Source organism: Felis catus, chromosome B2 (genome assembly GCF_018350175.1).
Source record: "Felis catus isolate Fca126 chromosome B2, F.catus_Fca126_mat1.0, whole genome shotgun sequence".
Taxonomy (NCBI): domain Eukaryota; kingdom Metazoa; phylum Chordata; class Mammalia; order Carnivora; family Felidae; genus Felis; species Felis catus.
This window is the reverse complement of record NC_058372.1, coordinates 56,258,841-56,285,416: the sequence shown is the minus strand read 5'-3', so window position 1 is coordinate 56,285,416 and position 26,576 is coordinate 56,258,841. Positions and strand designations below refer to the sequence as shown.

The window sequence follows — 26,576 nt, the reverse complement described above, 5'->3', positions numbered from 1 at the left end:
CCCACTAACTCTCACCTCAGCAGCTGCCTGCCTGACAGCTGGGATTACCAGCAGGTCCTGAATGGCCTTGGAAGTTACCTTCACAGCTTTCTCCATGATATGTGACTTTTCTCTATTGGCAATACCAAACCTCAGCTTTCCTAGAAAAATGAATGGTAAAGATAAGTCTCATACCTAAGGCTGAATGTGGCTGTTTCCTTCTTATAGCAAGTTCTCCACATACACACCTTGGGACTGGGTTCTCATCATCCCTGCTTACTTTTCAATCTCTTCTCTTGTCCTCTTCTACATTTCATGGGAAAACAGTTTAGTGTCTGCAGGATTAGGAAAAAAAAAAAAGGTATAGGTTTCCCTACAGGTCTGTACTTCTAGCTTTTAATTAATGCAACAAGACTCTCTTTACTTGGACATAGAGCATTTTCATTACAGCTGCACACAAACACTATGCCTAACAGAAAAGGAGCAGGGCTCCCCACGTGGGCTGAAACCCACTAATCATTCTTGTTTCCATTTTGTCCAATGTGACATGGAATAGTAATGAATGAGAAGTGAAAATTATATAACCATAAGTTTACTGGAAATAGTAAATACATTGTTTATAAGAAAGGGAAAATGAGGAAAAGGACCATTTATTGAGAGCTTATTATGTACAACACTCAATACTTAAAGCACAAACATAATTTAAGCCTCTGAACAATCCTATCCCTTAAGTATTATAGGTCTGATTTTATACTAGAAAAACTGAGGCTCATTTGTATTATTACCTGTCAAAATGGCTACTCACATGTATGTAGGGCCTTTCACATTTACTACAGAGCTGGAAGTAGCAAGAACATGGACTAGGATACAATGTAGAGGGGGGTACTCCCCACACTTCCACAGTCAATTCCAAAATGTCCAAAAATCGCAAATTTGAATGTGGACTTCCAGGCTGCTATGAAAGTAGGAGGATAGAATACACTTATTTCATAATTGTTAGTTTAATTTATAAGTATGTATTGAGACATACAGTCTGTAGCCTCCTCTCTCCTCTTGTTTTCGATCCTTAATGTTGGGGCAGATTCATGTCTGTGGATATGAGTGTGCAGGGGTGGCAGTGAAGGCCTGAGGGATGGTGGGTAGTAGGCTAGGGAACTGAAATCATATCTAGGAAATACATTACATGAAGACTAGAGGTTAAAATATTATGCATAGAGTCTGGGAGAAATTATTCTGCTGTATGGAGAACATTTCTCTAATAAGTTCCTCTCTAGAAAGGAAAAAAGAATAGACTTGCTCCCCAGTCCAAAGATCAGAGCCCTTATGGAGCCACATCTAGCTGGGAGTCAGGGTAGTGGATTAGAGGGTATTTGCTGCTGACCAGAATAAGGGACTCCACAGTGACCTCTCCACCCTTGCCTTCTGAAGCAGTTCTCAACAGAGCAAGATTGTGGCTGACTTCCTGTGTGTTTCCGTGAGCAGATAAGGATTCCTTGGGGGAAAAAACCAACCCAACCGCCACTGAGACTTAGACTGGGTAGAGAAATGTCCTTGGTCGAGAATATAACAGGACACATGAAAGTGTTCATCCACTTTGAGGATGTCAGGTTGAACCCAGTGAAGCAGGAACTCATGTTTTTATTGTCACAGGCCTGAAGGGCCACCATTGAAAGGACTGTAAGGGAAGGTGAAGGAAGAAAAGAACACTGCTATCCATTATGGTGTTAGGTACAAACCCACTGCAGATAGGTAGCCTGATTGCTTGTGTGTTGGCTGCACAGATATTTCTCATTTTAAAAATGTTTTCACACCAAGGGTCACAAAGCAGCAATTCACAGATTGAATTCAGCTTGGTGACATTTTGCTTTCTACACACAGTGCATTTGAATATGATGCATTTAGTTAAGCATACATTCTCCAGTTCTCCATGTTCCCAAATTGTATATATTGTCTCTTGTATTCCATATTTACATTACCTAGCTGGCCCTGGCAGAACTTGAATTTGTAGCCTCTGGATTAAAATGTGTTGTCTCTGGAAATTAATATTTGTTCTTGGGAGATGAGAGTTTGTGTGTGTGTATCTGCATATGCATGTTAAAGGGAGATGTAGAGATAGGTGGAGAGAGAGAGAGTTTGGGAAAGATAAAGAGAGGGGCAGACACTGAGGAGAGACAATGTCAGAAGGCAGAATCTGAGCAGAAAAATACAGGGAAATCTGTGCAGTCATTAACTAGTATTCACTGATATGGAGACCTCATAATGGCCCTGATACAGAGTGCCTACTCTCCGTAAAATCTCTAGGAGATTGGGACCCATATTAAAACTGAATAAGAGGGGTGCCTGGGTGGCTCAGTCAGTTGAGCAGCTGACTTTGTCTCAGGTCATGATCTTGTGGTTCGTGAGTTCAAGCCCCGCATTGGGCTCATTGATGTCAGTGCAGAAGTCACTTCAGATACTCTGTCCGCCCCCTTCTGCCCCTACCATTCTCATGCTCTCTCTCTCTCTCTCTCTCTCTCTCTCAAAAATAAATAAACATTTAAAAAAATGAATAAGACACCTAAGGAGAAACATACTGCTGTGGATTGAATTGTGTCCCCCAAATTTATATGTTGAGGCCCTAACCCTAATGTGACTACATTTGGAAATAAAGCTTTTAAAAGGTAATTAAAATTAAATGAGGTCAAAAAGGTGTGGTCCTAATATGATGGGATCACTGGCCTTATAAGAAGAGGGAGAGAGAAATCTCTCTTCAAGTGCATACACTGAGGGAAGGTCATGTGAGGGCCCAGCAAGCAGGCGGCCATCTGTAAGCCAGGAAAAGAGCCTTCACCAGAGCCCAACTATCCTGGTACCTTGATCTCTTATTCTAGCCTCCAGAAGTGTGAGAAAACAAGTTTCTGTTGTTTAAGCCACTCAATCTAAGATATTTTGCCAGGGCAGCCCAAGCTGACTGATACATGTCCTAAAAAGAAAGAGGGATGGATTTCACAGTGAGCTCACCCCAATGATAACAGATAAAGTTTCCTCTCAAAGAGATCAGAAAAACAAAGTGCTAGAGAGTTGCATTTTGAGAGCAGGGTAGGAAGAAGAGAAAATGGGATATCTATATGGAGTTTAACTTGGGGATGCTCTTCTCTTGTACTTTGGGAAAAAGTAGTATTTAGACTAGTGTGAAAGTTTTCCATCCCCTTTACCATGAAATTATCCACAGCAACCTCATCTCTTAGGTAAAATATGATAGGTTCCCTTGATGTTGCTTGCTGATGTGGAGAATAAAGGTTTGAAGATATCTCACAAGCTTTTATTCAGAGGGAGAAATGGACTAAAGAAAAGAAAGGAGAGAGACAGACAGACAGAGAGAACCAGGTGATGAGCACTAACTCCCTGGCTCATCTTGGGGAGGAAGGAAGCACGTAGTTGGTGAGGAGCAACTGCCAAGTGGATGAAAGGAGAAGGAATGTGAGATAGCCCTTCTTTTTCCCAAGTTAAGAAAGAGAAAGGTAATTTAAGTAATATTATATGTGTCAACTAGACTAACAAGACACAATTGTCTTGCAAGACAGGAATGATTCAAAGGCATACCTGACGTGAATCTGCTTTCAATATATATTTGTGGGCTGATAATAGCTCATACCAAGAGAATATAAGGGACCAAATGCAAATCATCACAGCCATTTCCGCAGTGGCTGGTCCTGGGGAGGGGTGTGGTGATGGCAACAGGGGTAGGACTTTTTAAAGGTACATTCCTTACCTTCCCGTGTCAGTCCTAGAGATTCTGGCATGCATCTTAGATGTGAAGGATGGCTCAGCATATAGGTCGACAGATTTTACTGCATTGCCAGACTCGTATTATCAATATATATGATGCATAGTATTAGGAGTGGAAATAAGTGTAATATAAACATTTGTCAGTAACAGGTCTGCACTAATTTTTGTGAGTCATGCACTGAGACTAAGGGTGATATAATATTAAATCAGCATTAGCTACAAAGAAAGGATAAGATTTCCATGAGAAAAGAAATAATAATAATGCCTTGTATTTGTATCACGTTTGAGAGCTTACCACATACAATCACATAACCAAACTTAGTTAATCTTCACCATAGCCTGTAATCTAGGAAAAATAGCTATTGCACTATTTTAACATTTTGGCAAGTCAGGATAATACATGTGTCGAGGTTTACTAAGTAAATAACCAAGAACATGTTGAGTACACATCTGGTGCTTTGTCCATCCCTACCACAGTTTGTCCATCCATACCACAGGGATGGAGGGAGATGTGTGCTGTATCCATTACAGGGCAAGTAAGAGCCCCATACCCTCACCACAGCTGGCATTTTCTGTTTTTATATCTCAACATTCTATTAAGGCAATAACCTAAGGAAGAATGCCCTAGGGCAACCCTTGGAAGTGCAAAATAAATAACCAGAATCTTATCAAGGCAATGGAATCCCCTAATTTCTTGCTTAATTTTTTAAAGTCCACAGATACAGTTATCTTTAAACAACAAGAATAGAGTTCTAATGCCAAAATCCAGCATTGATATTAGGCTTTCTGTAATTTAAAAAGACTTACTGAGATTACAGAACTGTCAATGATATATTGAAGTTTAGGGAAAGCTTCAGACAGAAGGTAGTCTTCAAGTAATTAGTTAATTAGTGTGTCTGTGTTTCCTTAAACCTTTGTTATCTTTCACAGTTGAATCTAAATAAGCAAAAATGTCAGCTTTCAACTCTAAGTTTTATTAATAATTAGCTTATAATCAGGGCACCTGGGTGGCTCAGTTGGTTAAGAGTCCTACTCTTGATTTTGGCTCGGGTCATGATTTCATGGTTCGTGTGTTCAATCCTCTAGCGGGCTCCGAGCTAACAGTGCAGAGACTGCTTGGGATTCTCTCTCTCCCTCTCTCTCTCTGCTTCTCCCCTGCTCCCATGTGTGCGCTCTCTCTCTCTCTCTCTCTCTCTCTCAAAAATAAATACATAAACATTTAAAAAATAAGTAGCTTATAATCAATAAGTAGATAGCAATCTATAGGTAATTTCCAAATCTGTTATTGAAATGAATAAACTAAATTAATTAAATTTCCATAATATACCACTATAGGTCTTTTTTTTTCTTTTCCTACAAATCTAAAGATAACAAACAATATGAATTTACTATTTTCACTGGGTCATTAGATATTATAAATTAAAGTCTTATTTTAACATTATATTTAGGATTGGTTAAATATTTATTACTGGAACCAAGAACCGTTAGAGACATTTAGAAGGCCCCATGCATATTAGATTGATCCCTTTAAACTGGACTGTTGTCTTTGATATATTTGTAGTCTCAGCACTGAGCACGTGACACTTGGCACATAGGAATAAACATTTAGTAAGTTGCATTAAAGGCAATAAATTACCACATTCAGAATATTTGAGGTATAATATTAGATTATAAACACTACAGTATCCCAACTAAAAATAAATCCAGAAACAAAATCAGAGAATAAGTAATCATTAATGATTAGCAGCATATAGCTACATGTCTGTGCAAATCTCTTCCTTTCCTTTAAAAGTCATAATTTGAAAATTGCCTTGTAAATGTAAAATCCTACTGAAAAGCTAGGTTTCATTCAACTTTTATTTTGTATCATCTCCCCCAGTGGGAAGTGTATTTCTTAATACTGAGAACTATGATTGATCTGTGAGTGCAGATTACACTTCTCTGGGCTACTCTCTGATACCAAAATGTACTTTACTCCACAGATCATTCTATAGTATAGATGCACGTATGAATGGCATACTAGACTACAAAATTCCAAGTAGTGAGGGATTGATATTTGTCATTATTGTATACTCAAGGCCTTGTATACCATTGGCATATAATAGGCACTGGATAAATATTTGCAGAACATCAAAATTATAAAAATATTAGTACAGATAATTGTGCAGTGTATATCATCTGTTATAATACTATGTATCAGATGTAAATCACCACATTATGACATTTATTGAGCCATCATTCTGTGTAGAAAATTGAATTATACACTTGAGACAAAGCAAAAGAAGTATTTTACAGTGAAGCTAAAATAAAGCATATGAATTACTTAAAAGTCTTATTGACCAGGTGTTTTGGCATTTGCTAAGCATAATGATTATTTTTCTTTTACCTACTTTCAATAGCACTTGCAAGGAAAAAATTTTAAAAGGCCCAAATTAACTGCTTTGGGATTCTAGGACTGTATGTGCCTTTATACCCAGTGGCATGCCGTGATTCACTCTGTTACTTTTGGGGCATTCTTTGGAATCTGGAAATACTTCTCCCTTCTTTTTAAATTTTTTTCCTGCCCCTTAAATCTCAAGACAAGAACACAGCATGCACAACTTTGAAATGTATCTACTTTTTCAAAGTGAACTAAACAAAATACTGGCAATGGTTACTTGTGTCTCTCCTTTTGTGTTTTCATTCTTTGGTTGAAGCTGGACCAGAGCTTCATAAATCTATAAGGAGTCATTACATTGGTGATGACCCTGACCTCAGCATATCAACAATATCCAATGCAGGAGTTGACCCCATGCTGCCCTTTGATTAAATACCTAACTTTAGGGATAGAAGGAAAACGAATCAAATTTATATTTAGAAATAGAAAAAGAAAATTATGGTTATCAATACACCAATGTCACCAGAACACATGAATGCTTGCTGGAATTGTAATGAACAAAAGTTACAAATTTATTAAAAAGAAGGAAAATTATTCACGATGACTGTTTAATTTCTCAAGTAGATACCAAGGGGACTTATAAAATCTCTTATCAAATCAATTTTATTTAAAAATAACTTAGTATATCTCTTAGAAATGTAAGATCTCAAATTAGTCTTAATTTTCTTGTGTTGTTTTTTGTTTGTTTGTTTGTTCTGCTTTGATGCTTTCAGTCTCCTAGCACTGCTTTTGCTACTCACCCAAGTTATTAAGATAGTTTGCAGCCAGTCCCCATACTGCTACTCCTCAATTATAGAATGTCCCAAACACAACTTGTATAATAGTTTTCTTTGACATTCAATTTAAGAAACTATATTTATTCCAGAGGCTGCTTCAAGGGTAATAGACTGATGAGTAGAGGAGACAAAAGACACTGTTGGACAGACTGAAGTCCTGAGGAAACATCTTTGGGAACAGAAAAATAACAATCCTTAGGCCTGGACAGATGAAAATTTAGAAATGCATTCTTTTTCAGAGAGTGTGGAAGTGATCTGGGAGCTCATTCCTAGAAATGGGAAACAGAAAAATAAAAAAAAAAAAAAAACGGGAAAATTCCACTTGGCCCAGTGGGTCTATTTGAATAGATAAAAATTATAGTGTGGACTACAGAAACCCCTGGGAAAATATTTATTATAAGAGAGGAGGTTCTGAGTATGCTGAATGAGTGAATATTATGTGAATTATTGTCCAGTGTAACTCCTTAGGATTTGGTGTGAGCATCAGGGTAAAGGGAAGCAAATCCTCAGAGTTGTTTCACTGACAGAGCAGCAGTCACAAAGAGGAAAGATGTCCTCAGTTCCTTCCGTGGCTTTGTGCAAACAGTCGTACAGATGATGCAGGTGGGTGGGTGTTTTTGGCATTAAGAGAAAGATGAGAGGCGCCTGGGTGGCGCAGTCGGTTAAGCGTCCGACTTCAGCCAGGTCACGATCTCGCGGTCCGTGAGTTCGAGCCCCGCGTCAGGCTCTGGGCTGATGGCTCAGAGCTTGGAGCCTGTTTCCGATTCTGTGTCTCCTTCTCTCTCTGCCCCTCCCCCGTTCATGCTCTGTCTCTGTCTCTGTCCCCCCAAAAAATAAATAAACGTTGAAAAAAAAAGAGAAAGATGAGTGGGGCGCCTGGGTGACTCAATCGGTTAAGCGTCCGACTTCAGCTCAGGTCATGATCTCACGGTTTGTGAGTTCAAGCCCCACGTGGGGCTCTCTGCTGACAGCTCAGAGCTTGGAGCCTGCTTCAGATTCTGTGTCTCCCTCTCTCTCTGCCCCTCCCCCACTCGTGCTTTGTCTCTCTCTCTCAAAAATAAATAAACATTAAAAAATTAAAAAAAAAAAGAGCAAGATGAGTTATGAGTGAACAAACTAAAGCAGATGTGGCGGACAGTGGTGGCACCATTACAGGGGAACCAAGAGGATTCATTTTTGATACCTGTGTGAGAAATACATTCAGAAGGAAGCCTCAGGGAATGGTTGAGGCGTGGCGATACTTCCATTCCAGAAACGATGATTAATTCTGTTAGGGATTTTCTTTCTTTTCAAGATTTCAGGCCTGTCTGTGCAATTCCAGGATTTATATTTCTATCCCTGATTTGTAAAATGCATGTTCAACGGCATAATAACTGCTCTACCTCTATGACCTACTTGTACCTTGAAATCAGCATGAGCAAACCCAAATTTATTACTTCAGCTCCAAAAGCAGCAACTCCTGGTGACCTGCATGTTTTGATTAATGGCACACACAGCCTCCAACTTATCCAGAATGAAACCTCTGAGACATCTTTGACTCTTTCCTCCATCTCCTTGGTAAGTTAAAAAGTCCTCATCTACCTCCCAAATGCATTTTACTTCCATACTCTGCTTTCTGTTTTCACTTCTCCAACCACCTTTTTTAGTTAATACCATTGATGATGACAAGAGCTGTGATTATTTAGTAAACACTTACTAGGTGTAACCAGTGCACCAGGGCCTTTCACGATTTACCTTATATAGTCCTCAACAAATCTAAAAAGGAGGCACTATTGTCATTTCTGCTTTCTGGATGGGGATAATGATCCCCAAAGAGATTTAAGTATTGCTTTAAATCACTGAACTAATTATCAACAGAGTCAGGAGTTGAGCAAAGTCTGGCTCCAGATTCCAAAATGTTACACATGTGCTCATCTGACTTCCATTGGAGATGTGTTACTTTCTAAAGTACAATTCAAACAGACTCCTGCCTGAATCTCATCCTCCAACACAGGTGCCCTCAACACTAATTTATCCTAAACATAGGTGTCACAAAAATTATGTAATAATGTGAAACTTCACTTATGTGTCACATAAAATCTTCAATGGCTGTTCGTTACCCATACAAGTTGGTAAAAAGTTCCTCCCTGCAATTCCAGAATTTTTATGTTTTAGCATAATCTATAGTTTTCTCCATATTACTTTCTGTTTTACTACATCACAATTCCTATGCAATCTCTGTAATTTTTCTGATATTATAGATCAGTGTCTAAAGTTCCTTGTTGCCACCTTAACACTTTTCTACTTGGTCTTCAGAGATATTTTGAAATAAAGTTTTAATGATTAGTATTCTTTTAAGTTTTTTTTAAAGTTACATCCAAGTTAGTTAGCATATAGTATAATGATTTCAGGAGTCGAAACCAGTGATGCATCCCCTACATATAACACCCAGTGCTTATCCCAACAACTGTCTTCCTTAATGCCCCTTGCCCATTTAGCCCATCCCCCACCCACAATCCCTCCAGCAACACTGTTTGTTCTCTATATTTAAGAGTCTCTTATGTTTTGTTCCCCTCCCTGTTTTTATATTACTTCAGCTTCCTTTCCCTTATGTTCATTTGTTTTCCACATATGAGTGAAGTCATATAATATGTCTTTCTCTGACTGACTAATTTTTCTTAGCATAATACACTCTAGTTCCATCCACATTGTTACAAGTGGCAAGAGTTCATTCTTTTTGATTGCCAAGTAATACTCCATTCTCTCTCTATATATACCATATCTTCTTTATCCATTCATCTGTCGATGGACATTTGTGCTCTTTCCAAACTTATGCTATTGTCGATAGCGCTGCTGTAAACATCAGGGTGCGTGTGCACCTTTGAAACAGCATACCTGTATGTTTTGGATAAATACCTACTAGTGTAATTGTTGGGTCTTAGGGTAGTTCTATTTTTAATTTTTTGAGGAGCCTCCATATTTTTTTCCAGAGTGGCTGCAGCAGTTTGCGTTCCCACCAGCAGCACGAAAGGGTTCCTCTTTCTCCACATCCTTGCCAACATCTGTTGTTGCCTGAGTTGTTAATTTTAGCCATTCTTGTGTGACTTGTGTGACTTGTCATCTTGTGTGACTTGGCATCTCATTGTGATTTTGATTTGTATTTCCCCGATGATAAATGACATTGAACATTTTTTCATGTGTCTGTTAGCTACCTGAATGTCTTCTTTGAAAAAGTGTCATTCATGTCTTTCGCCCATTTCTTCGCTGGATTATTTGTTTTTTGTGTGTTGAGTTTGATAAGTTCTTTATAGATTTTGGATATTAACCCTTTATGTGACATGTCATTTGCAAAAATCTTCTCTCATTCCATCGGTTGCCTTTTAGTTTTGCTGATTGTTTCCTTTCTGTGCAGAAGCTTTTTATCTTGATGAGGTCTCAATAGTTCATTTTTGCTTTTGTTTCCCTTGCCTCTGGAGACGTGTTGAGTAAGAAGTTGCTGTGGCTGAAGTCAAATAGGTTTTTGCATGATTTCTCCTCTAGGATTTTGATAGTTTCCTGTCTTGCATTTAGGTCTTTCATCCATTTTTAGTTTATTTTTGTGTATGGTGTAAAAAAATAGTCCATGTTCATTCTTCTACATGTCGTTGTCCAGTTTTCCCAACACCCTTTGCTGAAGAGACTGTCTTTATTTCATTGGATATTCTTTCCTGTTTTGTCAAAGATTAGTGGGCCATACATTTGTGGGTCCATTTCTGGGTTCACTATTCTGTTCCATTGATATGAGTATCTGTTTTTGTGCCAGTACCATACTGTCTTGATGATTACAGCTTTGTAATACAGCTTGAAGTCTGGAACTGTGATTCCTCCACCTTTGGTTTTCTTCTTCAGGATTGCTTTGGCTATTCAGGGTCTTTTCTGGTTCCACACAAATTTTAGGATTGTTTGTTCTAGCTCTGCGAAGAATGGTAGTGTTATTTTGATAGGGAATGCATTGAATATGTAGATTGCGTTGGGTAGTATCGGCATTTTAATAATATTTGTTCTTCCAATCCATGAGCATGGAATATTTTTCCAGTATTTGGTGTTTTCAGTTTCTTTCATAAGCTTTCTATAGTTTTCAGTATATAGATTTTTCACCTCATTGGTTGAGTTTATTTCTAGGTATGTAATGGTTTTTGGTGCAATTGTAAATGGGATCGATTCCTTGATTTCTCTTTCTGATGTTTCATTATTGGTGTATAGAAATGCAAACTATTTATGTGCATTGATTTTATATCCTACAACTTTTCTGAATTCATGGATCAGTTTTAGCAGTTTTTTGATGGAATCTTTTGGGTTTTCCATATAGAGTATCATGTCATCTGTGAAGAGTGAAAATTTGACTTCCTCCTTGCTGATTTGGATGCCTTTTATTTCTTTGTGTTGTCTGATTGCTGAGGCTAAGACTTCCAATACTATGTTGAATAACGTTGGCGAGAATGGACATCCCTCTTTTGTTCCTGACCTTAGAGAAAAAGCTTTCAGCTTTTCCCCATTGAGGATGATATTATCAGTGGGCCTTTCATATATGGGTTTTATGATCTTGAGGTATGATCCTTCTATCCCTACATTTTTGAGGGTTTTTATCAAGAAAGGATGCTGTATTTTGTCAAATGCTTTCTCTGCATCTATTGAGAAGATCGTGTGGTTCTTGTTCTTTCTTTTATTAATGTGATGTATCACATTGATTGATTTACAGATATTGAACCAGCCCTGCATCCCAGGTATAAATCCCACTTGATCACGATGAATAATTCTTTTAATGTATTGTTGGATCCAGTGGCTAGTATCTTGTCGAGAATTTTTGCATCTATGTTCCTCAGGGAAATTGGTCTACAGTTCTCCTTCTTAGTGGAGGCTTTGTCTGGTTTTGCAATCAAGGTAATGCTGACCTCATAATATGAGTTTGGCAGTTTTCCTTCCATTTCTATTTTTTGGAATAGCTTCAAAAAAATAAATGTTAACTCTTCCTTAAATGTTTGGTAGAATTCCCCTGGAAAGCCATCCAGCCCTGGAATCTTGTTTTTTGGGAGATTTTTGATTACTGATTCAATTTCTTTACTGGTTTATGGGTCTGTTCAAATTTTCTATTTCTTCCTGTTTCAGTTTTGGTAATTTATATGTTTCTAGGGATTTGTCCATTTCTTCCAGATTGCCCAATTTATTTGCATATAATTGCTCATAATATCTCTTATTATTGTTTTTATTTCTGCTGTGTTGCTTGTGATCTGTCCTCTTTCATTCTTGATTTCATTTATTTGGGTTATTTTCTTTTTGGTCAAACTGGCTAGGGGTTTATCAATTTTGTTAATTATTTTAAAGAACCAGCTCCTGGTTTCATTGATCTGTTCTACAACTATTTTAAAATTTTACTTCAATAACATTGATTTCTGCTCTAATCTTTATTATTTCCCATTTTTGGCTCATTTTGGAGTTATTTGCTGTTCTTTTTCTAGTTCTTTAAGGTGTAAGGTTAGATTGTGTATCTGAGACCTTTCTTCCTTCTTTAGGAAGGCCTGGATTGCTATATACTTCCCTCTTATGACCACCTTTGCTGCATCCCAGAGGTTTTTGGCTGCTGTGTTATCATTTTCATTGGTTTCCATATACTTTTTAAATTTCCTTTTTAACTTTTTGGTTAACCCATTCATTCTTTAGTAGGATGTTGTTTAGACTGTAAGTATTTGTTACCTTTCCAAATTTTTTCTTGTGGTTGATTTAGAGTTTCATAGCATTGTGGTCTGAAAATATGCACGGTATGGTCTCGATCTTTTTGTACTTGTTGAAGGCTGATTTGTGTATCAGAATGTGATCTATTCTGGAGAATGTTCCATGTGCAGTCGAGAAGAATGTGTATACTGCTACTTTAGGATGAAATGTTCTGAATAGATCTATTAGGTCTATCCGGTCCAGTGTGTCATTCAAAGCCATTGTTTTCTTGTTGATGATCTGCTGAGATGATCTGTCCATTGCTGTAAGTGGAGTGTTGAATTCCCCTACTATTATGGCATTATTATCAATGAGGTTTTTTTATGTTTGTAATTAATTGATTTATATATTTGGATTTTCCACATTGAGGGCATAAATGTTTACAATTATTAGATCTTCTTGGTGGATAGATCGCTTAATTATGATATAATGCCCTTCTTCAACTCTTGTTAGTCTTTATTTCAAAATCTATCTTGTCTGATATAAGTATGGCTACTCTGGCTTTGTTTTGGTGACCATTAGCATGATAGATGGTTCTCCATCCCTTACTTTCAATCTGCAGGTGTCTTTAGATCTAAACTGGGTCTCTTATAAACAGCATATAGATGGATCTTGTTTTCTTATCCATTCTGTTGTTTCTTATCCATTCTCTTACGTTTGATTGGAGTGTTTAGTCCATTGACATTTAGAGTGAGTACTGAAAAATATGAATTTATTGCCATTGTGTTGTCTGTAGATTTGGAGTTTCTGGTGGTGTTCTCTGGTCCTTTCTAGTCATTGTTGCTTTTGGTCTTTTTTGTTTTGCTTTGTCTTTTCTCCCCTCAGAAAGTCCCCCTGAAAATCTCTTGCAGGGCTGGCTTGTGGTCATGAATCTTTTCAGTATTTTTTTATCTGGGAAACTCTTTATCTATTTTGAATGGTAGCCTTGCTGAATAAAGAATTCTTGGCTGCATAATTTTTCTGATTCAGCACTTTGAACATATCCTGTCACTCCTTTCTGGACTGCCAAGTTTCTCTGGATAGGTCTGCTGCAAACCTGATCTATCTTCCTTTATAGGTTAAGGACTTGTTTTCCTTGTTACTTTCATAATTCTTTCCTTGTGTATTTTGTGAATTTGACTGATATGCCTTGTTGATGGTTGGTTTTGTTGAATCTAATTGGAGTTCTCTGTGCTTTCTGGATTTTGATGTCTGTGTCTTTCCCCAGGTTAGGAAAGTTTTCCACTATGATTTGCTCATATAAAGCTTCTATCCCTTTTTCTCTCTCTTCATCTTTTGGGACTTCTATGATTTGGATGTTATTCCTTATGAATGAGTCACTGAGTTCTCTCATTCTTAAATCGTGCTCTTTTTCCTTAGTTTCTCTCTTTTTTTTCCCTCTGTTTCATTATTCTCTATAATCTTGTCTTCTATACTGCTGATTTGCTGCTCCACTTCATCCATCTCTTGCAGTCATGGCATCCATTTGAGTTTGCATCTAGATTTATTATTTTTAATTTAATCCAGACTAGATTTTACTTCTTTTATCTCTGCAGAAAGGAATTCTATGCTTTTTCAACCCCAGCTAGTACTGTAATTATTATGATTCTAAATTCTAGTTCTTGCTTGTATCTGTGTCGATTAAGTCCCTGGCTGTCATTTCTTGTGTTCTTTCATTTGGGGTGAATTCCTTCAACTTGTCGTTTGGGAAGAAAAAAATAATTAATAAAATAAAAATTTTAAATTAAAAAATTTAAAGCAACATAAAAAATCAAGTAAAGGAAGCTAGATCCTGGGTGTGTTTTGGTATTGTTGATTAAAGAAGCTTGAGGGGCGCCTGGGTGGCGCAGTCGGTTAAGCGTCCAACTTCAGCCAGGTCACGATCTCATGGTCTGTGAGTTTGAGCCCCGCATCAGGCTCAGGGCTGATGGCTTAGAGCCTGGAGCCTGTTTCTGATTCTGTGTCTCCCTCTCTCTCTCCCCCTCCCCCCTTCATGCTCTGTCTCTCTCTGTCCCAAAATAAATAAACGTTGAAAAAAAAAATTAAAAAAAAAGAAGCTTGATAGAGAAAAAAGTGAAAGCAAAGAAGTAAGAAAACGTTTAAAAATTAAAGTGTATACAGTAAAATAGAATAAAATGAAAAAGAGTAAAATAGAATAAAAACATTTACAAAATAAAAATATAGTAAAAAAATTTAAAAATTATAAAAACAGAAAATAAAAATAATGTTTTCTCTTTCTGTATCCAAGAGTAAGAAAAGAAAAGAAACAAAACAAAACAAAACAAAAGGATGGACCAGCAAACAGAATGAAATCCAAATGAAATCACATCAGTTTCCCTTAGAATTCTAACTATAAAGCATTTTATAATCCATACACTAAGCAGGTGGAGAGACCAGTAGTGGTCCTCTAGGGTTTGGTTGGAACAGTTGGAGGGGGTTTGGTGTAACAACTCTTTTCTCCACTAGGTGACACTGCTTAACTTACGGTGGTGGATTGACACGGCACCTGTGTGTTTGTGTGCACATGCGCGGGAGAGGTGAAAATGACGTCACCCAGCTTCCTGGTCTTTAGCACCAGAGCTCTGCGGTCTCACCAACCAGCAATCAAGTACCCCTCTTTTGTCTCAGTCTTCTGTTCGCTCCCCAATTCTACACTGTCCATGTCCAAGCCATCAGCCTGCCAGGCATCACCTCCCTCCTGAATTTTATCTCAGATAGGGCTGTGTTTCCAAACCCCTCACTTCTGAGGACCCTGCAGCTTGAACCCACACAGTCTCTTTGGTGGACAGTTGCAGAGCAATGGCCTGGAACTGGCTTGACCCCAGGGACGTTCATGTCATCATGTTTCTGCAGAGGCTCAGAGATTGTGGCCAGGTGCTGGCTTGCCCCAGAAAAAGTTAGTGTGATCGTAGAAGCAGTGGTTCAGGGGTTATAGTAAGTCACAACACACAACCGGCACCAGGTTTTACTGCCCCCTGACGTCTTTGTTTCAATACCACCAACAATAGCTGTTCTCTGGGGTCCGCTGGAACCTTTGCCTGTGGGAAGGTCATCTGGCCTCTACCAAATGCCTTTCTAGCAGGAGAACGTCTTCTCCCTGTGTGGCCTGTGGGCCCCTTGGACCTCACTGCCTGCTCCTGGGGATTCACCCTTCCCACCAGAGTACCACTAGGTATTGAGCTGTGGTATTTCTGACTCTGCTCTCCCCTGTTTATAGAGTCTTAATGATATTGAAACCCTTTTCTTTCTCCTTTCTCCCTTTCTTGCTCAGTCACTTGTGGGTGTTTCCACTCTTTTTCTTTCTCTCCAGCTATTTTCAGGGGGAGTGCTTTTCTCTGTCCTGTCTCCACAAAACAGTTCCCTACCCTCTGAGATTTCTCTTTCCCCCAGTTCACCTCTCCACCCCACGTACCTGCTGAGTTCTGGGGCTCAAGTCATGCAGATTGTTGTGTTAATCTTCAGATCAATTTTCTTGGTGTGCAAAAATGGTTTGGTGCTGATATAGCTACATTTTAGGGATGAGAGAAGCAGAGAACATCCATGCTGCTTGCCGTCTTGGGCCCTCCCTAGTATGCTTTTGAAATAACCTTGTAGAGGGCATTATGTCTTTTGGGCTCCTATTGTACTTGGTCTGTACATCACTAAAACCCCTTAATTCACTTTCATGATAAGCACCTGTGTGAGTACTATTCAATTTTATTAGAGTACATTTACCTAGCATTGGAACTTGGCCTCACGAGTCATTTCCACATTTATCTTACACATTGATTAATTAATTGTACACTGAATTAAACTGAGCTGACAGAAGGGTAAAGGAAAGGTGTTTGATGTGAGAAATAACTGAGAAGTGGTGAAGAACATCAGAGCCAAGGGAAATAGGAACATTTAAAGGATGATGAAGTCATTAGTCACATATGAACTCCAAAGCAGAGAGGGATAGGTCAAGAATGCAGTCATATCCCAGTAGAGTTTGGGGCAATGTCAGTTATAGACTGAGGAAAAGTTGAATTAATGGGTGAATTTACCAGGATGTTGTATAGCAGTACAAAGAGTGTAGGGCCAAGATATTTTGAGGGAAAAACAGAAATATGTGAGATTCACACTGGATGGCTCAATTTTATAAATAAATTGCCAACAAAGCCATCGTCTTCTAGGGTTAAAGAAGAAAGAGGAAATTGATGACTGAAAAAGAAAGGAATAGGCTTACCACATCATCTACTACAGGGAAGGAGATAAGAATCCAACAAAAATGGATGAAATTTCTCATCTGCAGCAATGAGACCCAGCTAGTGAATATAGTGAGCATGATTTTACTTTATCCATAATGCTTAGATGTTGGAATAATTAAAAAACATTAAGTTATCATATAACACTATAAAAATATATACAGACAGTTAATTTGGAATACAAATTTTGAATAAGTAATGTAATTTTTGTGTGTGTGCATTACAAAGAGTCAGTTGTAGTACTGTGTATATGTTAGTTCTATGAAATATCGGGGTGCCTGGGTGGCGCAGTCGGTTAAGCGCCCGACTTCAGCCAGGTCACGATCTCGCGGTCCGCGAGTTCGAGCCCCGCGTCGGGCTCTGGGCTGATGGCTCAGAGCCTGGAGCCTGTTTCCGATTCTGTGTCTCCCTCTCTCTTTGCCCCTCCCCCGTTCATGCTCTGTCTCTCTCTGTCCTATAAATAAATAAACGTTGAAAAAAAAATTAAAAAAAAAAAAGAAATATATATTATAGAAGTAAGGTATATATACATATTTCTAGATACATTAATTAAATATAAAATATAATTAAATTATATTTTTTAATTAAACATAAGATATGCATATACATATGCATATTAAATGCCAAATTACAGATGGGAGGATAAAGTAATAAAATGACACTTTTTTCTAAGAACATACATGTGAATATTCAAATGCAGCTACTTAAAATGAAGTAAGTATATTTGTTAGGAAGATAATTCAAACAGCTCAAAATAATTTTTAAAACTTAACTTCCTAGAAAAGATGAACTTATCTTACTTGATTTGGAAGCTAAGAGCAAAATGAATGACCAATGTTTCCATGGCATGTATATGTTAGGTGCAAATACGTCCAAGTAATCTCTACACATCCAATGTGGAGTTTAAACCCTTTACCCCAAGATCAAGAGTCACATGCTCTATTGACTCAACCAGCCAGGTGCCCCTGATACAACATATATTTTAACTTAATTGAAAAGAACCACTTAAGTAAAATGCAGGAAGTGGAGATCAGCTTGCTGAGGAATAAGAAATGAGTGGGAAATGAAAATAGATGTAGGTGTTCATAGATGTTGGTCTGTGAAGCATGGGTGAGACATAGGTCAATATTGCTAAAGCATTCAGGCCCTCAAATGATTAATTTGTGATTTTTCAATTCCTTTATTTATTTAATATTTATTGAGTGCAACTACATATCAGGCACTGAGATATTGTGATAAAAAAAGAAATGAACACAAGAACTTGTCCTCACGGAACATGTTTGAGTGGCATGTTTACAGTCAAACAAATATTTAAAGATGTCTAAATGCTGATAAGAAAGAGCAAATGACAGGGAGAAATGGAAGATCCAGGAAAAATAAGATAATTGAGAGAGTGAAGTCTTCAATGAGATGTGAATTGAGGGGGAGCAATAGTGCAAATCAGGTTAACTGATTGGCCTTAGAGAGGAGGAGACAGACTAAGCATTTCTATCTGATTTCACAACAATAACACTTGTAGATTTCTTCCAATACTCCAAACACTGCTCTAAGCTTTTTAATGCATTAACTTAGTTATTCTTCACAAAATTGCCCTAAAGTAGAAGTGATTATTCACATTTCACAGATGAGGAAACATCCCAAAAGAAGCATGTCCAAGGTCACAAGCTAATAAGTGGTGGAATCAGATGAAGATGCAGACATTTCAGAAATGATTAAACTTTTGAGAGAATGTAATATAAAGAGAAGAGTAATGTTGTAAGGGATAAAATTTTAGTGAAGAAGGAACTATAATGAGAAGCTGAGACTTGTAAGTGCACATCAAATTTTATCATTATTGTTCACCAAATTATACATTCTCTTCTAAACACAGCAAACAACTTCTACAATTGTAGACTGATTTAGATAAATGAAGTGTCATTTGAACAATATTTCCGTGTATTTATTTGAAATAAAAAATGGCTCAAATAGATTCTCTGTGACCAAGATTTTAAAATGTTAACACACTATATGAAGTGTTTCATTGAGCACATAAAATAAAAACTGGATTAAAAACTGAATTAATTGATAGTTCACTAAGCGATAAAGTGAATTAAGTATTGATCCTGAATACTTTAAGAATGAGTAACTAATTCACATCTGAAGTTGATACAAGGTATGCCCTACATAAAAACCAGTCTTTTATTACGAGAAATAATACAAAGATTAATAGAAGTAATTCTTAGTTTAATGAGTGCTAAAGAGGCATCAATTAGTTGAGATAGGAAGCTAGGTCAGCACTGTGGAAAAAAGATAACCTAGTAACAGCTATAATGAGAGAGTGATGACATTTGAAGGATTCGGACAATAGGAGTTGTCAAGAGAAATTTATGAAAAACAACCAGTTTTACATTTTGTATTTTATCATGACTTACTCTTGCTTAAGATGGCAACAATGATAGAAGCCAGAAAATGGATTATTTTGAAATCCCCACTGAAACATTTCAACAACTGGAAAATACAAAGGTGTGAAATGGTGTGATTCTATTTGAATTAAAAAGAAAGAAAAGACAATCCCATTATTTCTAAAGAATGGATAGACTGAAGAGGAGGGACTAAAAGTGGGAGGTCAGACAAGTAAGAGGTTATGGCAAAGTGCATGGAAACATGGTGACAACATTAGTTAAAACATTGGCAATAGTAAGTTGGAGAGGAAGCAATAAATATGTAACATATTAAAAAGTAGAATCTACACAATTGGTGGCCTATTGGAATGCGGAGGTGGGGCACGTGAGAGAATGAAACATGATTCCCAGGCTTTACACAACTGCATGGATAGAGGTATGCCCAAAAGGATATGTGCTGGATTTCTTCCATTTCCTTTGCAAATACAACTTTCTCTGTGCTCTAAGAAGCTGACCTATGTAAACTATTCTATATTTCCTCTTGCCTTTTGGCTTGTGATTTAGATTAAGCCCACAGACAGAAGAAAGGATGGAAGAGAGTGAGGTCAGTATCTCTCTCTGGTTCCTCCCTTCAGTTTTACCTTAAGTCACGCATTTTCTCAAGGAAGTTTTCTTTACTTTATTCTCTGCTTCTGAGTTCTAGTAAACACCTTATGTCCTAGGCCCCAAAGCACCAGAGTTAGCAATAATCTTGCTACTATTAGCCTAGGATTGTAATACTATTTATTATGGCCTCCCTGTGCACAACCAAATCTCCATAAATAACCCTTCTAAATATAAACATTCTTTACATTTTTCTAATTGGTTGGATATTCACTTCTGTTTGGGATCCAGACTGAAACAGATATGTTTCACTTTTATTTTAAAATTGTAATTGTAGAAATTTGCTATATATATATATATATATATATATATATATATATATATATATATAGCAAATTTCTACAATTATATATATATATATATATATATATATATATATATATCTTCTGAAAAAAAATAGTGGACATCAGATAATAATGGACAATGATCTCTGAGAAATAGAAAACAAAAAAGGTGAGCTCTGATTACTCCATCGCTTTGACTGCTGAGGGGAAACCTCTAAGCCAAGGTACAGAGAAAGCACCCAGCGGGAGATGGAGGTGACAGTGAAGAGAGATCAAGGGAACTTGACTTCACAGGACAAAGTACCAAAAAGGAGAGAGCTGCACACAGAAAGAGCTCCAGAGAGTTCCCTGCAAAGGATCTCCCTCAAGTGTTCAACAAAAAACTGATTCGTTCATACATGCATGGAAACTACCCAGGGCCTGGGGAAAGAACAATCTGGAAGTATTAAAGGGAACAGTGTCCAGCATCTGGGAGAGCCAGGAATAGTGCCTGTTTCAACCAACTGGACTGAAAAAAACAAAACAAAACAAAACACAACCTAATAATTTACAGGATACAGGGTAGACTACTCGGGAATTGTCACCCCAGTAATTCAAAATAGGTATTCCTAGACTGAGCAATGGTCCCAGAACTGCCTAACAAATTATAGAAGAAAAAAAAAAAGGCAGGAAAAGGGGGAAAAAGGAATATGGAAAAACAAAAAGAACTAAATAGATATAAACCCATATATATTTATTATTTTATTAAATCTAGTGTAATTATTCCAATTGAAAGAGTTTCTCAGAGAGAACAAAGTCATAAGACCCAACTTTTTGCTGTCTATAAGTAACCAAGCTTTAAATTAAAAAAAAAAATGCTAGAAGTGAAAGTTTGGTAAAAGATAAACTATGAAAACATCAATTATAAAAAATCTAGGGGTGCCTGGGTGGCTCAGTCGGTTGAGCGTCCAACTTCCGCTCAGGTCATGATCTCAGAACTCACGGTTCATGGGTTCGAGACCCACGTGGGGCTCTGTGCTGAGCTCTCAGAGCCTGGAGCCTTCTTCAGATTCTGTGTCTCCCTCTCTCTCTGCCCCTCCCGTGCTTATGCCCTGTCTCTCTCTGTCTCTCAAAGATGAATAAAGATTAAAATAATTTTTTAAATCTATAGCAATATTATAGAAGATCAAAAATATGGAGATAAAAAAATTATTTTATGATTATAAAGGAATCAATTTATCAATAAACTATAAAAATCCTAAATGTGTATGCATCTAACAACTGAGCTTCAAAGAAAATTTATAGAAACTAAATAATAGAATTCCACAATTTCAACTCTATTCCATCAACTACTAATAGAAGAAAAAGTATCTTAAAGTATCTTAAAAAGTATATAACTTAAAAAGTATCAGTTAAGTGTCTTAAAAATATATATGTACCACACTTTTCTTCACATTATCTACCTATCTATCATGTATATAACCACTTACCACATCTTATGTATATCATATGTACATGATAGATGTGATGATCTATCTATCTATCTATCGATCGATCGATCTATCGATCTATCTACCTATCTATCATCTATCTCCAATGTCACATATGCATACATCATATTCCACACAAAAACTCAGGAACATTAACAGAGACAGACCTTATAATTAGAAATAAAATGTGTTTCAGTAAGTTTAACATGATTTACTTTATACTATGTGCTCTATAACAATGAACTAAAATTAAAAATGAATAGCAAAAAAATTCCTAACAATCTTTAAATATTTGGAACATAAACAACACATTTCTGTTTAATCATGAATAGAAGAATTTTGAAGGAAATTACAAATAATTGAAATGAAATGAAAATGACAACATATAAAATTTGCCATGATACTATTCAGTAAGATTCAGCTAAAGCATTGTTTAGTAGGATTTATAGTTTTTAACATTTAGAAAAATAAAGCTTCAAAATCAATAAAAATGAACAAAAACTTTGAACATACACTTTACAGATGAAAGTACACAGTGAGTAAATTTATAAAGAAGCTCAACATCACTTGTAATCAGTTAATATAAATTTAAATGCGTAAGATACTGTTACTCTTTCATTAGAATGGCTAATAGTAAAAAGTGGCAGTATCTAGTGTTGGCAAGAAATTACAGCAGTTAGAGCTCATACACATAGCTGGAGGGAATATAAAATTGTACAAACCACTTTATAAAATACTTTGCCATTTTCTTACAAAATCAAATACTTATCATATTTCTGTGAAATTCTTCTCATAGGAATATACCCTATAGAAATCAAGATATATGCCAATATTAAGACTTGTCCATGGATCTCATACCAGCTTTATTCATAATAAAATATTGAAAACAACATAAGTGTCAAACAACAGGTGGATGAGTAATAAACTTGCAGATAATGGAAAAGAACAAAAAAGGAGTAAATTGGGGTGCCTGGGTGGCTCAGTTAAGCATCTGACTTTGGCTCAGGTCATGATCTCCTGGTCTGTGAGTTCCAGGACTGCATCGGGCTCTCTTTTGTCAGTGTAGAGCCCGTTTTGGATCCTCTCTCCCCCTCTCTCTCCGCCCCTCCCCAACTCACATGTGCTTCTCTGTCTTTCAAAAAATAAAAATAAATAAGAAAAGGAATAAACTAGTGATATTTCCAACCATATGAATGAACCTCAAAAAATCTGTTCACCAAATATAATGGATTATGTAATGTATAATTTGATGTGTATAACATTTTAGAAAACACAATAAACTCATCAAACTGTATATTCAAAATGAGTGAATTTTCTTTATATAATTTTTATTTCAATAATGTTTATTTAAAGCAATAACAACAAAAACATTGAAATGACATATTTAAAGTTCTAGGGAAAAGAAACCCTGCCACTGTTTAGTACCACATTCACTGAAATATTTTTTAAGAAGAAAAACAATGAATAGTTTCAAATAAACATATACAGAAGATTTGCATTAAAAGAAACTAATGGAGGGTGTCTGGTTGGCTTAGTAAGTGTCTGACCCTTCATCAGCTCAGGTCATGATCTCATGGTTCATGAGTTCAAGCCCCACATCAGGTCCCATGCTGAGAGTGCGGAGCCTGCTTGGGATTCTCTTTCTCTCCCTCTCTTTCTGCCTCTCCCCTGCTCATGCTCTTTCTTTTTCTCTCTCAAAATAAATAAATTAATTTAAAAAAAAGAAACTAATGGAATTTTTCAGTTAGAAAAAAAATTGCTCCACACAAAAACATTGAAATGTGTGATATGAAAACATCAATCAATCAGGAAGATGTAATAATCCTAAATTTATATTCTTACAATAAATTTCATAATATAAAATTCAAAACATATAAAGGAAAAACAAACTAGAATTAGAAATATAAATGTAGTTATCTGCAATCAATGAGAATTCTCTCAAGAGCTAATATAACAAACTGATTTTAAAAAAGTAAGAAATACAAATGATTTGAACAAATTTGACATAATTAATATCTTTAGAACACTGAAAGCAACAATGAGAATTCACAGATTTTGTAAGAATACCTAGACTCTCACCAAAAAATCTTAAGCTAAGCGATAAGGAAAGCTTAAACAAATTTCACAGAATTGGATTGATTCAGACTGTGCTTTCATTTTTTAATTTTTCCTAGCTTTATCGGGATATAAATGACATACGACATTGTGCATTATATACATGTATCAAATCATCACATTGTACGGCTTAAACTTAAGCCGTACAATGTGATGATTTGATACATGTATATAATGCAAAATGATTACCACAACACCAATAGTTCCAAGTTTTTATTTAAACTCCACAACAGCATTAGTTCACACATCCATCACCTCACATAATTACTTTCTTTTCTGTGTGTGTGGTGAGAACACTTAAGATTTACTCTTTTAGTAACTTTCATGTAGTATATAATACAGTATTGTTAATTATAGTCACGTGTTTTACATTAGACCCCCCCCCCCCCCCCAGAACTTATTCATCTTATAACTGGTTGTTTGTTCTTTGGCCAACATTTCCCCATTCCCATTTTCCCCTCTGCCAGCCCCTGGCAAGCACCACTCTAGTCTCCTTTTCTATGAGTTTGGCTTATTTTAGATTCTACACATAAGTGCGATCATACAATATTTATCTTTCTCTAACTGATTTAACTTGGCGTAATGTCCTCAAGGCTCATCCATGTTGTCCCAAATGGCAGGATGTCCTTATTTCTCATGGCTGAATAATATTCAATTACGTATTTTTAAAATCTATATTTTAAATATACTTTATATTTAACAAGACATCGTTTCCATGCCTTGGCTAATACTGCAATGAACTGCTAATATCTTGAAGAATATCTTTTCAAGATAGAGATTTTATTGCCTTTGGATACATACCCAGAAATAGGATTGCTGGGTCATATGGTAGTTCTACTTTTAATATGAGGGGAGACTTCATATTGTTTTCCACTGTAACAGTGTAAATTTATATCCCACTACCACTGCATGAGGGTTCTCTTTTCTCCACATCTTTGCCCACACTTGTTATTTCTTGTTTCTGTGATGATAGCCAATCTCATAAGTATGAAGTGATATATAATTGTGATTTTCATTTGCATTATCCTGATGATTAATGATGCTAACTAAGCATTTTTTTTCATGTACCTATTGGCTGTATGTATGTCTTCTTTGGAAAAATGTCTGTTCGGATCCTCTGCCCATTTTTTAATTGGATTGTTTGTTTCTACTACTGAGTTGTATGAGTTTCTTATATATTTTGTTCCCTTGGTATGTAGAACTGGCCCTGGGCCATGGATGAGAGGGGCTAGAAAAAAGCCCTAGGGCTCTTTCAGTTTCCACAGCCAAGACTGAATTCTGGGGGCACCTGGGTGGCTCAGTGGGTTGAGCGTCCGACTTCAGCTCGGTCATAATCTTGCATTTTTGGATTCAAGCCCCACGTTGGGCTCTGTGCTGACAGCTCAGAGCCTGGAGCATGCTTCAGGTTCTGTGTCTCCCTCTCTCTGTCCCTCCCCCATTCACACCCTGTCTCTCTTTCTCAAAAATAAAATAAACATTAACAAAAATAATTTTAAAAATAAAAGGTTGAATTCTGTAGACCCGAATCTGGACACATGGATGGATGTGTCTATTCCCAGGTCCCTAGGTGGACTGGTACATATGTTCACCAAAAGACTATTTTTAATAGCCCCAAGCTGAACTCCCCAAATGTCCATCAAGAACAAAATGGGTAAGTAAATGTGGTATAATTTAAATAATGCAATATTATATAGTAATAATAATGATTATTATGCAATTATAATGAATTGCTACCCCAAATAGCATGGAGGAAATTTAAAAACACAATATTATAAATAATATCACAAATATAATATCACAAACATAAGAGGCAAGATACAAAAATTACATATAATTTGACTTAAATTTCATAAATATTTAAAACTTGCATACTACTCTATAATATTAGAAAACAGAATAATGGTTATCTTTGGAAACTGAGTAGAGAACAGGAGGGTGAGTAACAAGGGATTCTCTTGAGATTTCTCTACAGTTCTGTTTCTTGCTCTATATATTGGTTTTACATGTGTGTTAAGTCTGTGAAAACTTATTTACCTATATGCTAAGATTTGTAACCTTTTTTCTATATAGATTGGACACCAATAAATGGTTAAGATATAAAGCAACCACTAACAACTGGGAATGTGTTTGCATTTCCTAATATAGTGGGCATTTTTAAAATACATAAACTATACCTATGAATATTTAAAAAAACACCACCAAAATCTTTTTGTCATCACCAATGACGTGAGCAGAGTTAATAAAGAAGGAAATAAAAATGTCTCATAAATATTGAGATACTCAATCTCTTTCCTAATAAAATAAACACAAATTCAAATAACACTGCTAATATGTTTCATTTATGATCAAATTAGCAAAAATCCAAAAGTCTGACAACACACTATCTTTATGAAAGTCTGAAGAAACAGGGACTTGATACATTACTGATGGCAGAATAAATCAGTAAAAAAGGAATGGAGGGACACTTACCAGAACAAAATCAGGACACAAATCCAGAACACTGACAACACCAAATGCTGGCGAGAATGTGGAATAACAGGAATTCTCACTCATTGCTGGTGGGAATGCAAAATGGTACAGCCACTTTGGAAGACAATTTAGTGGTTTCTTAGAAAACTAAACACACTCTTACCATATGATCCAGCAGTCATACTCCTTGGTATTTACTCATAAGGGTTGAAAACATGTCCATACAAAAACCTGCACACAGATGTTTATAACAGCTTTGTTCATAACTGCTGAAACTTAAAAGCCACCAAGATGTCTTTCAGT

General features: G+C 36.5%; 1 long non-coding RNA gene across 1 annotated transcript; it reads right to left on the bottom strand.

The window, feature by feature from the left end:
* Positions 1 to 227: 227 nt before the first annotated feature.
* LOC123385410 lies at positions 228 to 26,576 on the bottom strand. Its single transcript, XR_006597873.1, has 3 exons — positions 26,437 to 26,576; positions 26,274 to 26,359; positions 228 to 314 (listed from the first exon to the last, which is right to left on the bottom strand). It is a non-coding gene; the product is annotated as an uncharacterized LOC123385410 (long non-coding RNA).